This window comes from Heterocephalus glaber, unplaced genomic scaffold, assembly GCF_053883595.1.
Source record: "Heterocephalus glaber isolate CG9 unplaced genomic scaffold, H.glaber_assembly_v1.0 deba00000347, whole genome shotgun sequence".
NCBI classification, from domain to species: domain Eukaryota; kingdom Metazoa; phylum Chordata; class Mammalia; order Rodentia; family Bathyergidae; genus Heterocephalus; species Heterocephalus glaber.
The window spans coordinates 59,488,197-59,507,510 of NW_028258143.1; the positions used below are offsets into that span (position 1 = coordinate 59,488,197).

General features: G+C 36.2%; 1 long non-coding RNA gene across 1 annotated transcript in view; it reads left to right on the top strand.

Moving 5' to 3' along the window:
* LOC110346355 (uncharacterized) overlaps nucleotides 1-19,314 on the top strand; it is a 355,871-nt gene that overhangs the window by 194,073 nt on the left and 142,484 nt on the right. Inside the window, exon 4 of the long non-coding RNA XR_002390343.2 lies at nucleotides 2,858-2,948. This is a non-coding gene — a long non-coding RNA (uncharacterized LOC110346355). The remainder of the gene's footprint in view (nucleotides 1-2,857; nucleotides 2,949-19,314) is intronic.

A 19,314-nucleotide genomic window follows, 5' to 3' on the forward strand; every position in this document is an offset into this window, starting at 1 on the left:
TGTGGTGAATGTTTAAATTAAAAAACTTATAGTAAAAGATACATTACCATTAGTTTCCTTCAGAATACTCTCCCTCCCTTCAGACACAATTATCCCACTGTTCTTGTCACTTTTGGAAGCAGTTCTGAAAGTGCTTTTTCATGAATGTCTTTAGTTGTGCAGTTGTGGCTGCCTAGATGTCCCAAGTCAACTCAAAACTTTTACCTTTCGTGGCTATTTTGACTTTGGGGATGATCCAGAAAGCACACAGTGCCAGATCTGGCGAATAAGGTGAATAGGTGAATAAAGACACATCATAATGTTTTTATTTGACAGAAATTGCCACAGACATTTGGTTAAAAAAGTATGATCAAAAGATATGGTGAATCTGGAAAGAATCCATATATAGATTGTATTTAAAACTATAGGAAGAGATGTAGATAGATACTAGGCTGGAGCTCATCAGTGGGTTGGGAAGGAAGAGTCACTGAGATCAAAGGAGAGAAGGGTGTGTTTCCAGAAGAAGCACATACAACTATGTACAATACACAGTACTCAATAGTGTGATAAATTACTGTTAATGTTTTACGTACTTATCATAATACTCTGTGCTTTTCATTCTTTGGAGCATAATCCTACTTACATAAAAGAGTTTACTGTAAAACAGTGTGCTGCTATGGCAGTAGTAGCCTCATGTATCTTGTGTTTTACTGTGTATTTGGATAATATCAAGGGGCCATCACAGATGATTGACGTATACCTTCTCAGTTTGCACTTAGAAGTTGGCACTCTGTGTGGTACTTTGTGATACACAAGGATGAAATTGCTTAATAACATATTTCTCAGATTATATTTCCATCATGTGTCACATGACTGTATTGAAATTGAAATTTAAAAAATTTGGTCTACGTGGAGTCTACTAGCTATTATAATTTTTTTTCTAGACCTCTATTTGTTCAATATTAGTTTTGAAAATCTTTCTAAAAAAATCACATCCTTTGATGTCTTGTTAATGCTTGAGATTTTTAAAAAATTATATTGAAAAATGTTTAAGTACTTTTCAGTTTTGCTTTGGTTGAGTTTTATTATATTTGAATATTATTATAGTTTTTTCCCTTGCATTGCTTTTCTTTGAATGATTTTAATTTTTGTATATGTGTGTGTTTAGTGAATGATTATAATAAAGTTGTACATAAAAAAGATATGATGAATATTTAAATTAAAACATTTATTACAACAGAGGGTGTATTGCCATGAATCCCCCTCAAAATAGTCTCCCTTGCTTTTCCCATTATTCTTTGCAATGTGTCTTTTACTGTAATAAATCCTTTAAAAATTTACACATTCACCATATTTTGCAATCCCCCTTTGTATAGATGTACATGAAACATAAATAAATTTTGTATTTTGACTTGTGTCTTGTATATTGTTATATATCTCCAAATATTCCAAAATAAAAAATCCAGAATCTGAAACAAGGATACTCAGTCTATAAATGTGTACATATTTATTTGTTAAAACACACATATATGCATCATTTTAAAGTACTAAATTTTGCTTGGCATAAGTTGTGACTAATTATACAAATGATAAATATCTACAAATATTCCAGATTATATATTTCTCTCACTTGTGCTATGACCAAAATCAGCATCTGATTTGCATTCATTTATCATCTCTTCTCAGTAATTTGAACTAAGTGGATAAATGAATTTTCAACATATTCCATCAAAAACCACAAATAGAATATCCAAACATGCCAATTTTGGAATACAAATTGTGTTTATTATATTTTGTTATTAGAGTATAAGAATTCATAAAAACACTGGAGTCAAACAAAATAAATTTCCTCTGTGTTCTGAGATTAAAATAAGATATGAGATAGATGGGCATCAATAAATGAAGAGGACTGTACGGTTTAAGATAGGGAGCTAAAAGTTCCAGTTTTCTAAAACACATGATGATTAGCCTCAGAAATCAGTAAAACATTATTATTATTTCACCAAACTCTAAACCCCAAGTTAGATTTTAAAAATAAAAATAGAAGAGCACGACTTTGGCCATTAATTCTGCTAAGTAGCTTCACGCGTTAACATAGCTGGAACCCCCAAGAGTTTCTAAGAGAACCCCAAGGTTACTGCTTTCTGGAATCTGAGTCTCTGGTGCAGCTTCAGTGAGAAAACAGATGTTCTACTGGCGCTTCGCTTCGTGAAGAATAACAGATGAGTAGACAGAGGCTTTCAATCTGACAGCAGAACGCAGTGATCAGAATCCTAATCGCTGGGTGGATGATAAAATAGAGCGGGGCAAGGATGAATTAAGATGACATACTGCGTTTTATCAATAAAAGTAATGGCAAGAGATATATTTCTCACAATTACTTAACCAGGGGAAAGCTCCCAAGGAATGATACATTTTGCTTATAAAAGCAGTGTGAAGCAGGATAGATCACACTGTCGATTTAATGTCTTAGTTTGCGCATTTGTAATAGCAGCAAGATTATTCTTTGTATTCATTCAAAATGAACGAAAACAGAAAAAACTGATTCTGACTATAAATCCTTTTCTACTGGAAACCTTTTGTCATGCTACGTGCTTCTTGTTCCTTAGGTGAGAGCAGGTTAGAACATTGAACAAATGGCCCTCTGTACCAGGAAAGCTGTGATATTATTCCCTGAACCTTGGCTTAAACACGTAAGGTGTCTTATTTGGGAGATTTTACACTTGGAGAAATAAAAAATATAATTTCCAGTTTGAATAAAGGATGTGACATCTAGCAGGTAATGATATTATAACCCAGTTTAAGCTAATGTTAGTAACAGTTCAGTATGATATATTTTCTGTGAAGGAAAGTTTTAAAAATTACTATTCTCTTATAGGTGATGTCATGCTTTCAGTGCATTTCCTGTCTGTGAATACCACAATAAGATTGCAACAAGAACTCGGAGCTCATTCATCAATAATTGTTGAGTAAGTACATTGCTCTGAGTGTCAAACCTGCCAGAGTGGGTTTGCCTTGTAGAACATCAAATTGGAATTTTCCGCTAATAAGAACTTCCTCATAAGTAGATGTAAAACAATATTCAAGGATAGGAGGAAATAGTTGTTCCTTTCTGATGGCAATTTTCATTTATATTTCCAAATCATTTCTTTCTGGGAAGATTCTATAATCTGTGTTGCTATATAGGATGTCAGGACAGAGGACAGTGGGGTACCCCATTGTCAACCCCAGTTTTGCCCCTCACTGACTGTACTTGGGCAAATTACTTGAGTATATTTCATTCCCTCATCTTTAAATTAGGGATGGTCATAGTATTTACTGTACAGATTTTAAAATGAGGAGGAGATAAACTAATCCATTTAAAAGAGTTAAGACAGGAGCTGGTACATTGTGCCTTCTTAATCAACATTAATCATTATCCTAATACTGCATTGATAGGCACTGAGCAGGATGAGATGCTGAAAATGATTTCAGGGAAATGATTTCTTTAGAATGTAAGCCACATTTCTTCTTTAAAATGAAGAATAATTTTTACTTTTAAGAACTTCATAGAAAGATCCCATGACCTAACTGTGAAATAGCTCCCTTCTTGTTAGGAGCTTCTTCTGCATACTGAACTCCAATCTGACTAATTTTAGAGAGGTACAGTATATTTATTTGGTCACTCTCTTTTACTTCATTCAATAGCATTGCAGATGTTCAATATTTTCTATAAATGATCTGATTTTGCTCTATTCGCTGTAAAATCCACTCCAAACTCATCACTTGTTGACTTATAACATCTGATCAAATACTTGACTTTCATTTAAGTGTAAAGGATAGATATATTCAATGATTTTTCTCCCAAATAAGAAATGAAATTTTAAACAAGATAAAATGAGAATCTAGTTTTATCACTATACAACTGAAAGCCCTGCAGTAAAGTTCGTTGCCCTGAGGAGGAATTCAAGCTCCTCGAAGGACTCGTAGGCATCCTATGTCTTTGTTTCTCTTTTTCTTTACATCCAATAATGTATATTCAATACAATTTGACCATTACAAACCTCTCTTAGCTTCTCTGATGATCATGTAGGGTTTTTTCCTGTTGGTCTGCACCTTATTTTCTTTTTTCTTCAAAAGTTTTTATTAGTATATGTTTCTGATACATAGTAATTACATTCAACTTGAGGGATTAATACATATACATATCACATCCGGATCATTTTTACTTCTCTCCCCTCTCCCTCCTTCCTCAGATCCCCTCCAGATTTCTACAGTGTCTACCTCTCTGTTTCTTAGCGTATTTTTTTTCAGCTTTACTCTTTAAATTATTTCTGTTTTAGTCTCTCTTAGAGAAACCATGAGATATTTAACCTGTGCCTGACTTATTTCACTTAGTACTATGGTCTCAGATCGATACATTTTCCTACAAATGATTCAAATTTATCCTTCTTTTGCCAGAGTCGCCTGCAGTGAGTCTCTGGTCCCAACCTGCCTCGTGTGTGCCACAGGCCTTAGAAAAAAAATACACTAAGAGACAAAAGTAGGAGAGAGAAAGCAGGGTGCTAGGGTGACTAATGCTGGTGCAACTGACAAAGGCCCTGGACAGTCCCAGGGACTGACTTTTATTGGCAATCAATTGGGGTAAAGGTGACATGTGGTTTCTATGGAAATTAATGTAAACAAGGCTCATCAAGGACAAGACAAAGCATTCTCAAATTAGGAACAGAAGAGACAAAATATATGATTGTAATTAGAACATTGTCCTTCTAGTCTGAAGGCTTTAGTTGTGGGAACAGAATTTGGGTGTGAGTTACTCTGACCTCGGCACATAGACTTCAGCCAGACTCAAATTCTATAAACAAGCCAACTGTGGAGTTAACTCTTTACAACCTGTCTTGGGCAAAATCAATATTATGGTCCTCTGCATTCTTTATTGGTGAGTAGTACTCCATTGTGTATATATACCACAGTCACAATCCATTCATCTGTTGCTGGGCAGATAGGCCATTTCCATAATTTAGCTATTGTGAGTTGCTAGGCTATAAACATGGGCATCCATATATCACTATAATATGATGACTTTAGCTCTTTCAAGAATATACCTAGGGGAGGTATGGCTGGGTCCTCAAAACACTGAAAATAGAAATTCCCTTTGCATCTCGCTTTCCATGATTTTACTCATCATTGAGGTAGCTTTGACCTCAGACATGTTTTTATCCAGATGCCAGCCTTGACCCTTAACCTCTGTGGCAAATCCCACCCCCCATCTGCTCACATATCTCCAGATGTCAGCTGTCACAGTTTTATTACTTACTTATGCTCTCTTTTGAAGAAAATGTTTTATAGGATGGAGACTATGTCATACTCATTCACCATTCTGTCCCCATCCCCTAGCAAGGTAGATGGCACATGGTGAACTCAAAATGCTTCTGAGTGACCAACCAAATAAATGAATGAACATTTAAATTTCAATTCCCACTGACAGATTAGCAAATAATTTGGTAAAACGTTATCTCCACATTTAAATAATACAAGTTACTCTTTGGCAATCATAAAAAAGGAGAGAAATTTAATCAATGGAATTAAGGGGGTTGGTCTCAGCTAGCTGCCAAGCTGGGAGACATAAACACTGAACAGAATTTAATTTCTATATTATTAATGTAGATTGGGGAAGAATAATTTTTCTAAGGTCTGTTGAAGAAATAAAACATACCTATCTAACAAAATAAGTAGTGAATTTTAAGCTGTCTATAAATATTCCAAATGAAAAATTGCCTTAAAAGTGGTAATATATTAAAAATGTAATATAAGTGATGGTTATATGTGGGATTCATAGGCAAAGGATAAGCTTATGCTTATCATTTCATTTTATAGTGACATAATAGCTTTCTAATATCTTTTTTACTGAATATTGATTACAGTTTTGAATCTTTAATAATGTCAATGAGAAAATTTCAACAAAGCCAATTTTGTTTCCAAAATACTTCTAATCTTCCCTAGAAACCTTTGATGATCCTTTTAAAAGTGATTTATTTTAAAACTGATTTTTTACCTTTTTCTTAGCTGGATTCTAATATGTGACTGAATAAACACCCACAGATAGCCTTGCCTAACATGTAAATAGTTCTCACCAACTATGAACTTCAAGCAGCTACACTGTGGGCCTGATTTATGGTCTATGTGTTCTTTAACCTTAAAATAAATCTGATAGCCTGTCTTCAGATGAAATATTCATGAAGTTTCATAACATTCATTACCATTTTATGATTCTTTTTAGTTGGTATAACAACAATCCTTTCTAACACTCTATTAAATCAGGAGGCAACTTCGTAAATCACCAGCCCAAGTGCATGAAACCATCACTTGTTAATATCTTAGCTGCGCTGGAGAACGTGCTGGAGCATAGGGGAAACTCATGTTGCCAAGGACTCTACTATTTACATCATCTTCCTTCAACATGCTAATTTATTGGAGAAGATTCCTGTCTGATTTCTTCTAGCTTGGATTTTCTGAACTTGACAGTTTAAGTGAGAAATCACTGAAAGACTTAGGTAAAAAAATGTTACTTTATGTAAAAAGTGCAAAATAAATGACAACACAGAGCTTCTTTTCTCCATTACTAGTAGATCATGTTTTTTTGACAGGCAGGAAAGGATTCAGGTGGGGTAAGTTTAATGGGGAAAAATAGAAACCTCTTCTTGAACTATCTCACTTATACTTTTTCATCTCAGCACAAGCTTTCCAAATTTGTTTCTGGGACACTGGGTGTAATTTTGTCCTTCTGTTACTGAACTGGAAATTGACAGTAGACCAAGCTGGAGGTGCAATGGATATTTCTTGATATGTGTAGATGATTATTATAATAACTGAATAATTTTAAAGAGGTCAAAAGGCATAGTTTCTGATTTAAGAGAACTATATCTTTTCAGTTTTTAGAATAAAAATTTCTTTTGTTTTATTTAAAAGTAACCTATTAAAATATCTAGTGTTTATCCTGTAAAGACCAAGCCTTGACAATGTAAGACAGGGATTTTTGTTACATTGTTTTAAAGTTTTCCTGTATAGATCCAGCCCTAGTACAGTCAAAAGGAAGACTACTCAGGTGCTGGGAATTTAGCTCAGTGGTTCCACCACCTGCCTTGTGAATACAAGGTCCCGAGTTCTATCCCCGGTACCAAAAAAAACCCCCAAAAAACAACTGGGTAAAAAGGAAGAGTAATCAGCCTGTCTAGGCGGAGAGTGGATTGTTTAGTAGATTTTATAGTTTTTTAAGATGGAAGATGTAAAATTTAGGAAAAACTTGAGCTTAGAAATCTGGGTGGATGATAGTGATGGTAGTGGAGGGAGAATGAGAAATTAAGAAATTAAGGAAGTGTCAGGGATAATTTTTTATTACGTGTGTTAATGAAGAATCAGCCACTCCTTCATTGCCTCGTGGCTTTGTCATGGGGTAGTTCAGGTCAGAAACTAATGGGAAAGCCACTTTAGACCTCCTAGTTGCTAACTGTTTTTCTATCTGTCCTACTCAGAGGGTGCTACATGGAAGCCAGATGGCTGCAAATGTTATTCTGGTTTACAAGCATGGAGATTTTTGTATCAGTGCCAAAGCCATTGTCAAAACGTTCTATATCAAAACAAAACAAAAAATAAAATCCTCTGTTTTCCAAACTTCTGAAAATTCCACAATAGCAGTAAAATACACCCCCCCTCCCCCCCCGTGTAGGTTTTGGCAGCTAAAAGGAAAAATTATCCATTCCCAAGCGGCTTGTTGTCTGAACTAACTGAGCAATGGGGCAGCCAAAAAAGGAACTGCATCATTGAGGAGCTCATGAATTTTCAAACAAGCAGCCTTTGGAATTCAGAACTGCTCATAAGGGGCCAAGCCAAATGGGCTTGTCATGGAAATCAGCCACTCAGAGGATCCTGTGGTGGCTGGAGGGGATTTGGAAAGTGCCAACTATAGTCACCCTCAGGCAAAGAGAAAGCAATGCCTATGGATGGGTTTAGATGCAGCTCAGGTGTCTCTTCAGTATTAACTGCATGGCATTAAAGATGGTTTTACCTCGAATAAAGTAAATAAATATCCCAACAAAGTAGGGGTGAATGATTAAACCAGCAACAGAAATATTTAAAGAAAACTCACTGTATCCTAAAATAAAATGTACCCATTTTACCCTAAAATGTTCTAAACCTGAAGGTTATATATTTGAAAGTGAGTTTCTGACAAATGGATGTTGTTAATATACAAATTTCGGAATGAAATCCTTTTAAATTCTATGTTGCCATAAGTTCAGGTCTACCAGGTGCTCATTCAGAACCAAACTATGCTCTGGTAATTGATTTTACTTTTTGTCAACCTAAAATGAAGGAAGATTTTCTAAAGGTTGAGTTAGAAGAGATTTTGGCTTAAAGGCTTAAGAAAGCAAAGTAGCTTTTCTTTTTTTATTACCTGATATTAAGAACAGATAATACAGTGGGGACTCATCATTATTCTTAGCTTTGCTTCAGTGATAGATCTGTCATATGATTTTGCTCACATATATTTTGCTGTTCTCTCTTCAAATTTGAACATTTCTGTTAATTAGGATGGTTGGAGTTTATTGTCAGATGAGTTCTCCAGAGTAGATCGTGACATGGTATTTGGAGAGACAAAATGTGTATTAGGAATCAGCACCTGTCAGGTATAAGGGCCGAAGACCAAGACCAGACCAGGCCACAACAAGCCTTTATTAGGGGAATAGACCTGCCGGGCTGTCTCTGAACAAAGGAGAAACAAAAGCAATATGGCCAGGGCAGGGAGAGTCTTTTATAGAGACTGGGGTGGGGTTTGTAGGGGCTGAGGTGGGGTTGAGTGAGGTAGTGACTAGGGAATGGAGGAGCTGGTGATGTCACTAGGTGGTAGGAGGTGAGCGAGTATTGGGTTACTCTCTAGGCGGGAACAGGGGCATACTGGGAAGAAGGGTTTGTTCTTTGGTGGGAGCAACCATCTTGGCATGATGTCACACAGGGGAGGGGGCAAGGCACCATAGGAAGAGGGCAGCTACTATACATAATAGCTGCTGAGGTGGTGGGAGACCTGTCAGCACCCATTAAAAAAAGAAGTGGGAACAGGTTAGGCAGAGGGAGAAGCTGGATTGGCATGGCTTTGGCCAGTTGGCAGGGAGCTCTGGAGCACATACTGCTCCTTTGAGAGTCCACCCTTTGGCCATCAGTGATTGAGGCTGTCCCAAAGGGGATGTGACTACGGGACAGAGAGCACTTTGGAGCTGTGGCAGCCTTTGAAGGAGGTGACATTGGAGTCTGTCTGCTGGCAGCATTTGCCACAGGTGGTGAATATGTATTTCTGAACAGATCAAAGCAACACACCTCTGTCTGGATCTCCCACATTGACTGGATTTGAACCATCAGACAAAGCTCAAGGGACACGCTGGAGGAATGAATCTGCAAAGTCAAGAGATGCAGAGAGCAAGGAGATTAGACAACAAGGGCAAAATGCATCTCTAGGAGATTAGCAAGCATGAATCAGGGGTAAACGTCCCTCAAATCTCTACATCCAGGAAGGAGTTAAGACTACCTGATATCCACTCCAAGCAGAATTGTGATTGTGAGTCAAGGTTCTAGAGCGTGGTCTGATACTGCTCTAAATTTCTAGTGCCTATGTTTCAGCTATGAGGGTGGCAGTAGGTGTGACAGTGAAGGCAGCTCTGAAGTCCTAGATGAAGCCAATTAAAATGCTCTCCACTTTGTACAAGCTCCATTCATTTTTCAACTTGAATTCACCTAAAACTTCACAGCTCACCTTATTCTACAAATATTGAAGGTTCTCCATGCATCCCAAGGTGAGGGAGAACTCCATGAGTTAGAATTCAGAAAATATGCAAGTTTTGACTCTTTAGTTATTGTGAATTACAATTATTTTGTTAAAATAATTTTTTTCTTCCTTCTAGAATAATACCTTTAAGAGCCTGTCTGACATTCTAGGGACTGCTGTGGCTGGAGTAGAAGGAAGGAGGGAGAGAAGGAGCAGCAGCAGACAAGGTTAGCACCCTAAGGTGTAGGTGGGAGCAGAGACAGTATAAGATGTGGCTCTCCTCCTAACTGGAGGGCTGAGCCTTTATAGTCTGACTAGAGAAGCTTCCCTGTCTAATTCATTTTAAAAGTTTACCTGGTTGTTTTTGAGGAGCAAAGGACAGAAGGAGGTGGTCAGTGAAGGAGGTGGTCAGTGAAAGAGGTGGTCCAGAAATTCTGGTAAACAATAAATTGACTTCCTTTTTTGTGGTAGATTGAAAAAAAAAAATCAAAAGCCCAGGTCACACATTGTCTCTGCTGCTCTAACACTGAAAGCACAGAAACTACACTTTGAAGGAAGTTGTCTATCATTTGGTACCCTTTGTTCTTTCAGGACTAAAACGTGACATGAAATACTAGGGAGCGTATCTCGCTCTTTTGTACTGCTCTGTGGCATTTCAAGACCTTAGGAGCCTGTTCTAGTATTGAGCCCAAGGAATTCTGGTCAACCATTCCCAGGGCAGCTTGTATCCTCAGAAGTGAATTTGGAAGCTGAAACAGTCAGTAGCACACGGGCCTTTTTGGTTTTCTGTGCTGTTTCTTTCTACAAAACAACACATTCAAGAACGCCAAATAACTTACCACATTCATGGTGAAGGAAAAAGAAACAACAGTTTGAGCAAAGAATGTACTAAATGTGAAGTTTGATAGGAGCAAGGGAAAGTTAAAGGCATTGAGGCCTCCTGGGAGGGAATGCAAATCACAATTTAAGCAGATGTGGAAGCAGGAAACACTGCTGTCTTGAAAGTCAGGGCTTGTGTGAGGCCCGGGGCCCACGGCACAAGACTATAGTTATTACCTCTTTCCTCTCCACATACAGGCAATGCTGAAACAGTTTTGATTTTCACTCTTTCTTGTGGAACTAAAAATTCTTAAAAGTAAGTTGTAAACATTTTTATCAATGTAATATTTGTACATATTTATGTGATGTTTGGATTCATGTTTACATTGAGTAGTGAGTACATCCAAGTTCCTTTCTTCTGCCTTAAGAGATACTGACAAAGCTTCTCTAGACATCAATTATGCTGAACATTTATCTTTTGCTACCTGTTATAAAAGTACTATATTTGATTATCAAAGACCTGTAGGTAGCCTTTTAAATTTTTTTCATTTTATTTGATGGGCAAAGGAGGTGTGCGTGTGTGTGTGTGTGTGTGTGTGTGTGTGTGTGTGTTTTCCTTTGTAGCATAAAGTTATTTGAGTTCTGGTAATTTTATGTTCTTTGAGCACCACATTATTTTCACAGCTCAAAATCTCTACCTGATGGATAAGTGAGAAATTGAAGATCTTATTAGCTTGGGGATTACTATTTTTCTCTGTTGTCAGCAGCTCCTTGCCATATTTTCAATTATTCCACCTGATTTATAGAAACTGTTTGCCACAGAACCTTCCAATGACCCTCGACATGCTAGGCACCGTACCATAACATTTCCGTGAAATTGAAATAAAGAAAAGTAAGAATATGTGTGTTGGATCTCCTGTGGGGGCTGATCAATGCCGTCTAAATTGCCCTATAATGCAAATTGTGCCAAGGCCACAGTGTCTCTGCAACACAGCGACCGCGTGATTATTTCTTTATTTCTTTTTGGATTTGAAAGCAATGGATGGATATCCTCAACCAGGTCTGTTGGAGAGCTCCAAACGATTGCCAGGGAAACAGGACTGGTGTTGAAAATTCAGGAGGCAAAGGCTTGCTGATGGACTGGGAATTTGCGATGGTGCTGATAGTAGGAGTCCAAAATGTAGGGCCAAATCAATCTTCCAGCTCACTAGTCCCAGTTTTCCTTTTTAGTCTAGGAATATATTCACTTGTTTTATTTGACATGGAGTCTGGTGGTGAATAAACCTTTGTGATCCATCCATTTTTGAGCATGTTCTATAAGATCTAAATTGTGGCAACCAAGACTGAGGGCAGAAAGACAAAATTTAGGACTTTATATGTTCCCTCAAGAAAGTTCTAATCATGTCAGGAAAAGACGTATTCTTATGAAGTGCATATGAACAGTGAAGCATAATGTATCATTATTTATCTGCATTGATGGTAAAGATGATACATTCAGCAGGAAAATTGAAGTTCTCTTAAACTGAAGCTCCAAAGAGGGTATAAGGTGGCACATTATATGCAAGGTTTAGCAGAAAGAGATTGCTCTAACTGCAACCTTGATATCAAATACAAACTGCAGCAAATGAGATATACACTCTTAAGATATTATCATGGAACCAACTTATGATAGCTTATCAATATAAAATGTCTTAGAAATTAAAATTCAAGGATGCAAAGATAGAAGCTGCTTTTCATTATTCATTTAAAGTGCTAACATTAAACAACGGAATAAAATTCAGGCAAGTTATTTTTACTACATAATTTTAGATCTAATAGTATTTGAACTTGATATACAATCTAATAAGTATATTTTAATTATTGGTGAATTCATTTAAAAAGGTGGATTTCCAGCTTGTCTTGAAACACCTGGGGATTTAGCCACATCAGGTCAGTATTTCTAAAAGTGACACCCAGAGCGGAGAGGCAGATATCCTCTTCAGTGCTCCACCACCCCGCTGTCCCCAGCCCTCTTTATCTTCTGTCCCAGCATGTGGTAGTAATGCATGCTCATTGTCTAGCTTCTGTTGACATTTGAATCTGAGATTCCCTGACGGGGACCAACCTCTTCCAAACGCAGTCATGACTTTTGCAATATTCGTTCTCCTTGAACACATCTAGATGGAAGCTCACTGCTCCAGGCAACTCATCCTGGTGTACATCCCTTAGTTTACTACTGAAAAGCTCTTTCTCTACATTGAGCCTTAATCTGATTTTCTAACATTGTAACTTTCTTCCAGTTTTATCTTTTAAAGCAAAAAGGTCTTTTCTTCTTTTTTCTGGTGATATACCTTTAAATATACGCAGCTATCAAACACTGCCCCAGAACTCCATTTCGAGAAAGCTCTGTTCTCTGTTCTGACCCAGAACAGTCCCTGTGCTCTACATTTGCTCTGTTAGTTCTGTTATTAAAATTGCTTCAATTGATTGTAAATCCATATTTAGTTGCAAGAAATAATACAGTGATCTCATCTATCCTTTACCTGATTCCCAGCAAAGGATAGCATGTAAAACGATACTACAATATCCAAAAAAGGGTAATGACATTGACACTGTCAAGATACAAGATATTTCTGCCAACACAAAGACCTCTTTTATAATCACCCACTTCTACCCCCCTCTGTGTCAATCTTCAGTGTACTTTCTGTTTCTATAATTTTGTGATTTCAAAATATTATTTTCCACTCAGTATAAATCTCTGGAGATTTGTCTAGGTTGTTCTGTGTGTCCATGGTTCCTTCCTTGTCACTGCTGAGTTGTATTTCATGGTATGGATGGACCACTGTGTTTAAGCACCCACTTACAGAAAGACCCCTGGATTGTTTCTACTCTTTTACTATTATGAGTAAAATCACCATAAGCCTTAGGATACAAGTTTGTCAGTAAACATCACCCTTACATTTTTAGGGATAAATTTCTAGAAATGCAACTGATAAAGAAATTGCCAAACTACCAGAGTGGCTATAAGTATTTTACACTCCTTTTAGCAATGTGTGAGTGAGTCAGATGTTCATATCCTTACTAGCATGTGGTGTTGCCAGTACTTTTTTATTTTAATGACTTTGTTATGGGTGTAGTGGTTTTAATTTCCATTTACCTAATGGCTAATGATTTTGAATATCTTTCTAAATATTTATTGATCTCTGTATATTTTCTTTGGTGAAATGTTTCTTTATATCTTTTGCAGGTGTCCTAATTAGATGGTTTGCTTTCTTGTGGTTAAGTTGTGAGATCGTTTATATTTTCCTAATTCTAGTCCTTTGTCAGATATGTGAATTGCAAATATTTCCTCCCATTCTATAGGTCATCTATTCATCTTTTTTGTTTTCTTTTGTTTTAGTACTGGGGATCGAACTCAAGACTTTGCACTTGCAAGGCAGGCGCGGTGCTGCTGAGCTAAATCCCTGGCCCTATTCATCCTTTTATTAGGGACTTTTGCAAAGCAAAAGTTTTAAAATTTAATATAGTTTATTGATTATCCTTTTAAAGGTAGTGCTTTTAATGTAAAATTTAAAAGCATTTTGCCTAAGTGTAGATCAAAGATGTTCTCTTATGGTTTTTTCTAAAATGCTATAGCTTTATATTTTATATTTAGCTCCATGATCTGTTTTTGGTTAATTTTTATATAAAGTGTGAGACTTAGAACAAGGTTCATCTTTTTTGCCTATGGATATCCAATTACTCCAGCACCATGTGTTGAAAAGGTTATCTTTATTGAATTTTGTTGACAACTTTCCCAAAAATCAGTTGGTATATTTGTGTGGGCCTATTTCAGGTTTCTTGATTCTGTTTTGTTGATGTGGTGTTTATATTTCCACCAACACTACACACTCTTGATTACTATAGTTGTACAGTAATTCTTAAAATTGTGTAGACTCATCTCTCCCACTTTATTCTTTTTATAAAATTATTTTAGCTAATCTTTTGCCTTTCCATATAAAAATAGTATAATCCGGGGGCTGGGGATTTAGCTCAGTGGTTTCGCCACCTGCTGCACAAGCATAAGGACCCGAGTTCAATCCCTGGTACCAAAAAAAAAAAAAAATAGTATAATCTATAGTTGTATAGTAATTCTTAAAATTGTGTAGACTCATCTCTCCCACTTTATTCTTTTTATAAAATTATTTTAGCTAATCTTTTGCCTTTCCATATGAAAATAGAATAATCTTGTCAATATCTATGAAAAATCTTGAAAATTTTGACAGCTACTGACTTGGTGTGTCTACTTGACTCTGGTGTGTCTTTCAATCTGACTTGGTGTGTCTACTTGACTCTGGTGTGTCTTTCAATCTATTTAAATCCTTTTTATTTCTTTCATCAGTGTTGTGTAGTTATAGTATAGACATTCTGTACATATTTGCATACTTATATATATAAATATATATTTGTAATTGTATTTCAAGTTGTATGGTTAATGTAGACATTCTGCACATTTCACATGTATATAAGTATACATATAATACTTGCACATGGATATATAAATATCTATTTATATGTGTGTAGTTATATTGTTAAGCTTTTGCCCATGTGTACACTGTTAATATATAAAAATATAATTAAGTTTTATTGGCCAGGGATTTAGCTCAGTGGCACCGTGCCTGCCTCACAAATCCAAGATCCTGAGTTTGATTCCCAGTACCACACACAAAAAAAGAAAAAAAAAGAAAAAAGAGCAGATGCTAATAACAAGTAAATCAACAAACCAAGAAACAATAAAAATGATGTTTTAAGGGCTGGGGATTTAGCTCAGTAATTCTGCTGCCTGCCTCACAAGAGCAAGGTCCTGAGTGCAATCCCCGGTACCAAAAAAAAAATGATGTTTTAAAAAAATATATAATTAAGTTTCATATATTTACCTTGTATTATGCCAACTCATTGAATTCACTAATTAGATGTAAAAGTTTTTGTGTAGCTGACTTTGGTATCTTCTCTGTACCAATAGTTCTTCAGCTCATCTATAAATAGGGACACCTGTAAAGAGGCTCATCTGTATGATTTTCATTTCTTTTTCTAGTTTATTAACCTTCCAATGAAAGCACTATTTTGAGCAAGAGCTGTGAAAAACAGACTTCCTTATCTTATTCTCAATTTTATGGAGAAAGTATTCAGTCTTTCACAATTAGGCATAAGGTTAGTGCTAAGTTTTTGGTTGATATTTATCAGTTGAAGTTTCCTTATATTCCTATTTTTCTTAGTCAAAAAGTTTTTAGCATGAAGAAGGATTTAACTTTATCAAATGCTTTTCTGCAATGGTTGATATAATCATGTGTTTTTTTCCTTTTTCTTTTTCACATTGGGGATTATATCGATTGAGTTTTGAAGACTAAACTACCTTTGCAAACCTGGAATAAATCCCACTTGGACATGCTACATAATTCCTCTTATGTTACTGAATTCTTTTTGTTAAAATGCTGTTGAACATTTTTACATCTATATCTTTGAGATATATTGGTCTGTAGTTTTTTTGTTAGCTGCTTTTTGTATCATTTCTGTCAGGCTTTGGTATCAGGAAAATATTAGCTTCATAAAATGCATTGGGAACTATTTTCTGACCTTATATTCAGGAAAAGATATTGTAAAATTGGTGTTAATTTTTCTTTAAACATTTGGTAAAATCTCTATGAAATCATATGGGCCTGGAAAGTTTCTTTTTTGAGAATTTTTAATCACAAAGTTGATTTCCTTAATATTATAGGAATATGTAAATCATGTGAGTGAATTGAAGTAGGTTGTGTTTTTCAAAAAAAGGTAGTTGGGTGGTGTTGTTCATAGGATACCTTTATTATTTTTTGGTGTCTGCACAACCTAAAGAGACATCCCTTGCTTCATTCCTGATATTGGAGAGTTATATATTATCACTTTCTTCAAATGTAGTTTTGCTAGAGGTTTGGATGTCTTTGTGTTATGTTTTGAGAACTTGGATATCATTTAAATCTTTTTAGTTAGCTTTCTCTGACACTGATCTGGCACAGAAATGGAGGGAAAGGCTACATGAGATTGGTCTTTCTGTTGACAGAGTGTTAATTCCTTGTTACTGCTGGGTGAGGGTGGGAATGCTGGTTCCCTAGGTGATCCTCACTGATATTGCCGTGTAGCTGGTCTTAATACCACTGGACAGTGATGAGCATCTTTATTGTCCAGTAGGCCTCTGCAGGGACACCAACCCTGTAGGGGTAGGAGACACCCCTCATTTCTTCTTGCTGGGGGTAGAAGTTCTGGCTCCTCACATGGTCTCCAACATGCTGATAGGATCTTAAGGACAAGTCCACCATAACTTCATAAAAGAATTCTAAACACTACACTTGGCCTTTGCTGCAATGGGTGGCAGTGGGAAGGGTGAAGCCACCTAATTTTCTATGGTGTTTGTTTGGAGTAGAGGAATTATTGTCTAAAAGTTTTCTATATTGCTAGCCTGGCAAACTCTTCATTGTTTGGCTAGAGAGAGTAAGTATTTGTTTGGGCTTTTCTTATCTGTCCATGAACACTTCTAGGTGGCTCACTTCTTTAGCTCCAAATTTGGGATAAATGAAGCAAAAAGAAAACCCAAGGCACTCATTATTATATCGTTGTTTGTGTCTTGGAGTGGTCCCTATATATATATGTATTTCTCCCCCTGGATGTTTAGTGGTACCTAGTGTAGGGGGGAATGTGTCTACCTCATGTTCTTGCCAGAAGTCTGTGTTCTACTTCTGATAACACAAACATGCTGCATTACCTAATCCTCACACATGGTTACAGAAGATGCAGAAATCGACAACAGACGGACCGCATGAATAATGACATTTTCTTCCAACCTGACAATACCATTTTCAGAACAGTGTCCAATTGACTCTAGGGAAGCCATGGTTTGGCATTTACCTCATGCTTACTGAGTATCAGCTATGGGCCCGACACCACTTTAGAATTGATAAAACAACAGGGCTACTCACCACAGATGATGTCCACCTACTCTTCTCAGCTTATTTGAAATTAGTTTCATATTCAATGCGAGTGTATAATGTGGAACAATTTCCTACACCTTCCCCCATTCCCAACCTGGAGCTTGCAAGTGTGTTCTCTTTTATTCGTAAAGTTAAGATGTCTTCTCTTAAAGTTCAAGCCATCTGCAGAGAGCAGGATCATCAGATCTATAATCTCATCACATAATCTGAAATAAAAACAAATAAATTCTCATCAATATTCAGATCAACATCTCTAGCAGAGATGGGTTCTAGCAGAGTCCAGGTTCTTCTCTAGGGCACCTTCCATCAAGTGTATGTGGAATATAAGAAAGCTGCCATCTATTACCAACCAGCTTTTTATTTTAGAAGGTCCTGCAACATATTCCAAATATGGCGCCTCATAAATCCTGTCTCCTATCAGTTCTTTCCATTTCTATTCTAGTACTCCATTGAACAATTCCCAATTCTCTACTCATTCATCTTTTTTTAGGACCACATCCACAATAAGTATCACTTCCATGCCTACTCTTAGGTGGTAGTGGGTTAATTGGGAGATGTAAATTGGGAGGTGCACAAGGGATATTTTTGTGATCCCAGGAAATTTTACCAATCTAATATTCTGACCTTGTAGATTCTCTTAATATCAAAATTTTATTCTAAGTGTACATATCCATTCAAGGAAATAAGAAAGAATGGCTACTATTATATGCTTAGAGTAAGGAGATGTGTTTTTTAACTGGCAGATATGCATCAGTGTGAGTCCTTGAAGGAGACCATACAACAATGAAACATACTCCATGTGAATAAGCAAGTCATATTTGTACCTTCATATTTGTTCACTGTCTTATACAGTGCCCCAATGGGTATTTAAATTAAAATTAATTAAAATGAAATATGAATTTTAAATTTCTTAGTTATGCTTGTCATATTTTAAGTGCTCCAAAGTTACATGTGAATAGGCCACTATATTGAGTGCTGAAGGATAAATCCCTTCATTATCACAGAACATTTTCTTGAATAATATTTCCAAGAATCTTGTTATTTTCAATTCTTTTGTTATGTTCTAGTGTTTTGACTTTTGCTTTTCTTGGATATAGTATTTCCTATTGTACTGCTTTCCTATTTGACTCTGAAGACCTCTCCTAGTTCTCCTTCATCCTTACCTCTGTTCTTCCATCGACTTTAGTTTTGAAGAATAGTTGTCAATTATTGCTAAAAAATGACCTTTGACGGCTCCTTTAGTTTTTGGATTTCTCAGTACATAAAGGTCTCAATATGCATATCTTAGGGCCCATTAGTCCTTAGCTCCTGGTTTGTCCTCTCCTCCCAACTCTGAGTCTGGTTACCCTAAAAATCCAGTCTGTAGCTTTCCTCTTCTGGTCACATATTCTGGTTCTTAACTCACAGGATCTCACCCCTCAGGATCTAAAATTGTAGGCAGTAATTTTTATTAGTGCACTATAACTGAGCTTAGTTTCTAGATTTATTTTTGTGAAAAAGTTTGCAAAATGTGGTTAATTCTAAATAAACAGTAGTTTTTGTGTTGTTCTTTATTTTTATTTAATACAAATAGATATTAATATAAAACAGTATATTAACAATTGTTAGTCTATTTTGTTATGAAATTTTGGGTTTTTTTCCATAGAAGTAAGAAGAAAAATTTAAATGGGGCTTGTACTAGATATTTTGAAGAAAGCTAGAACATAAATTCCATATCATAACATTTGTAGAACTTTTCATATT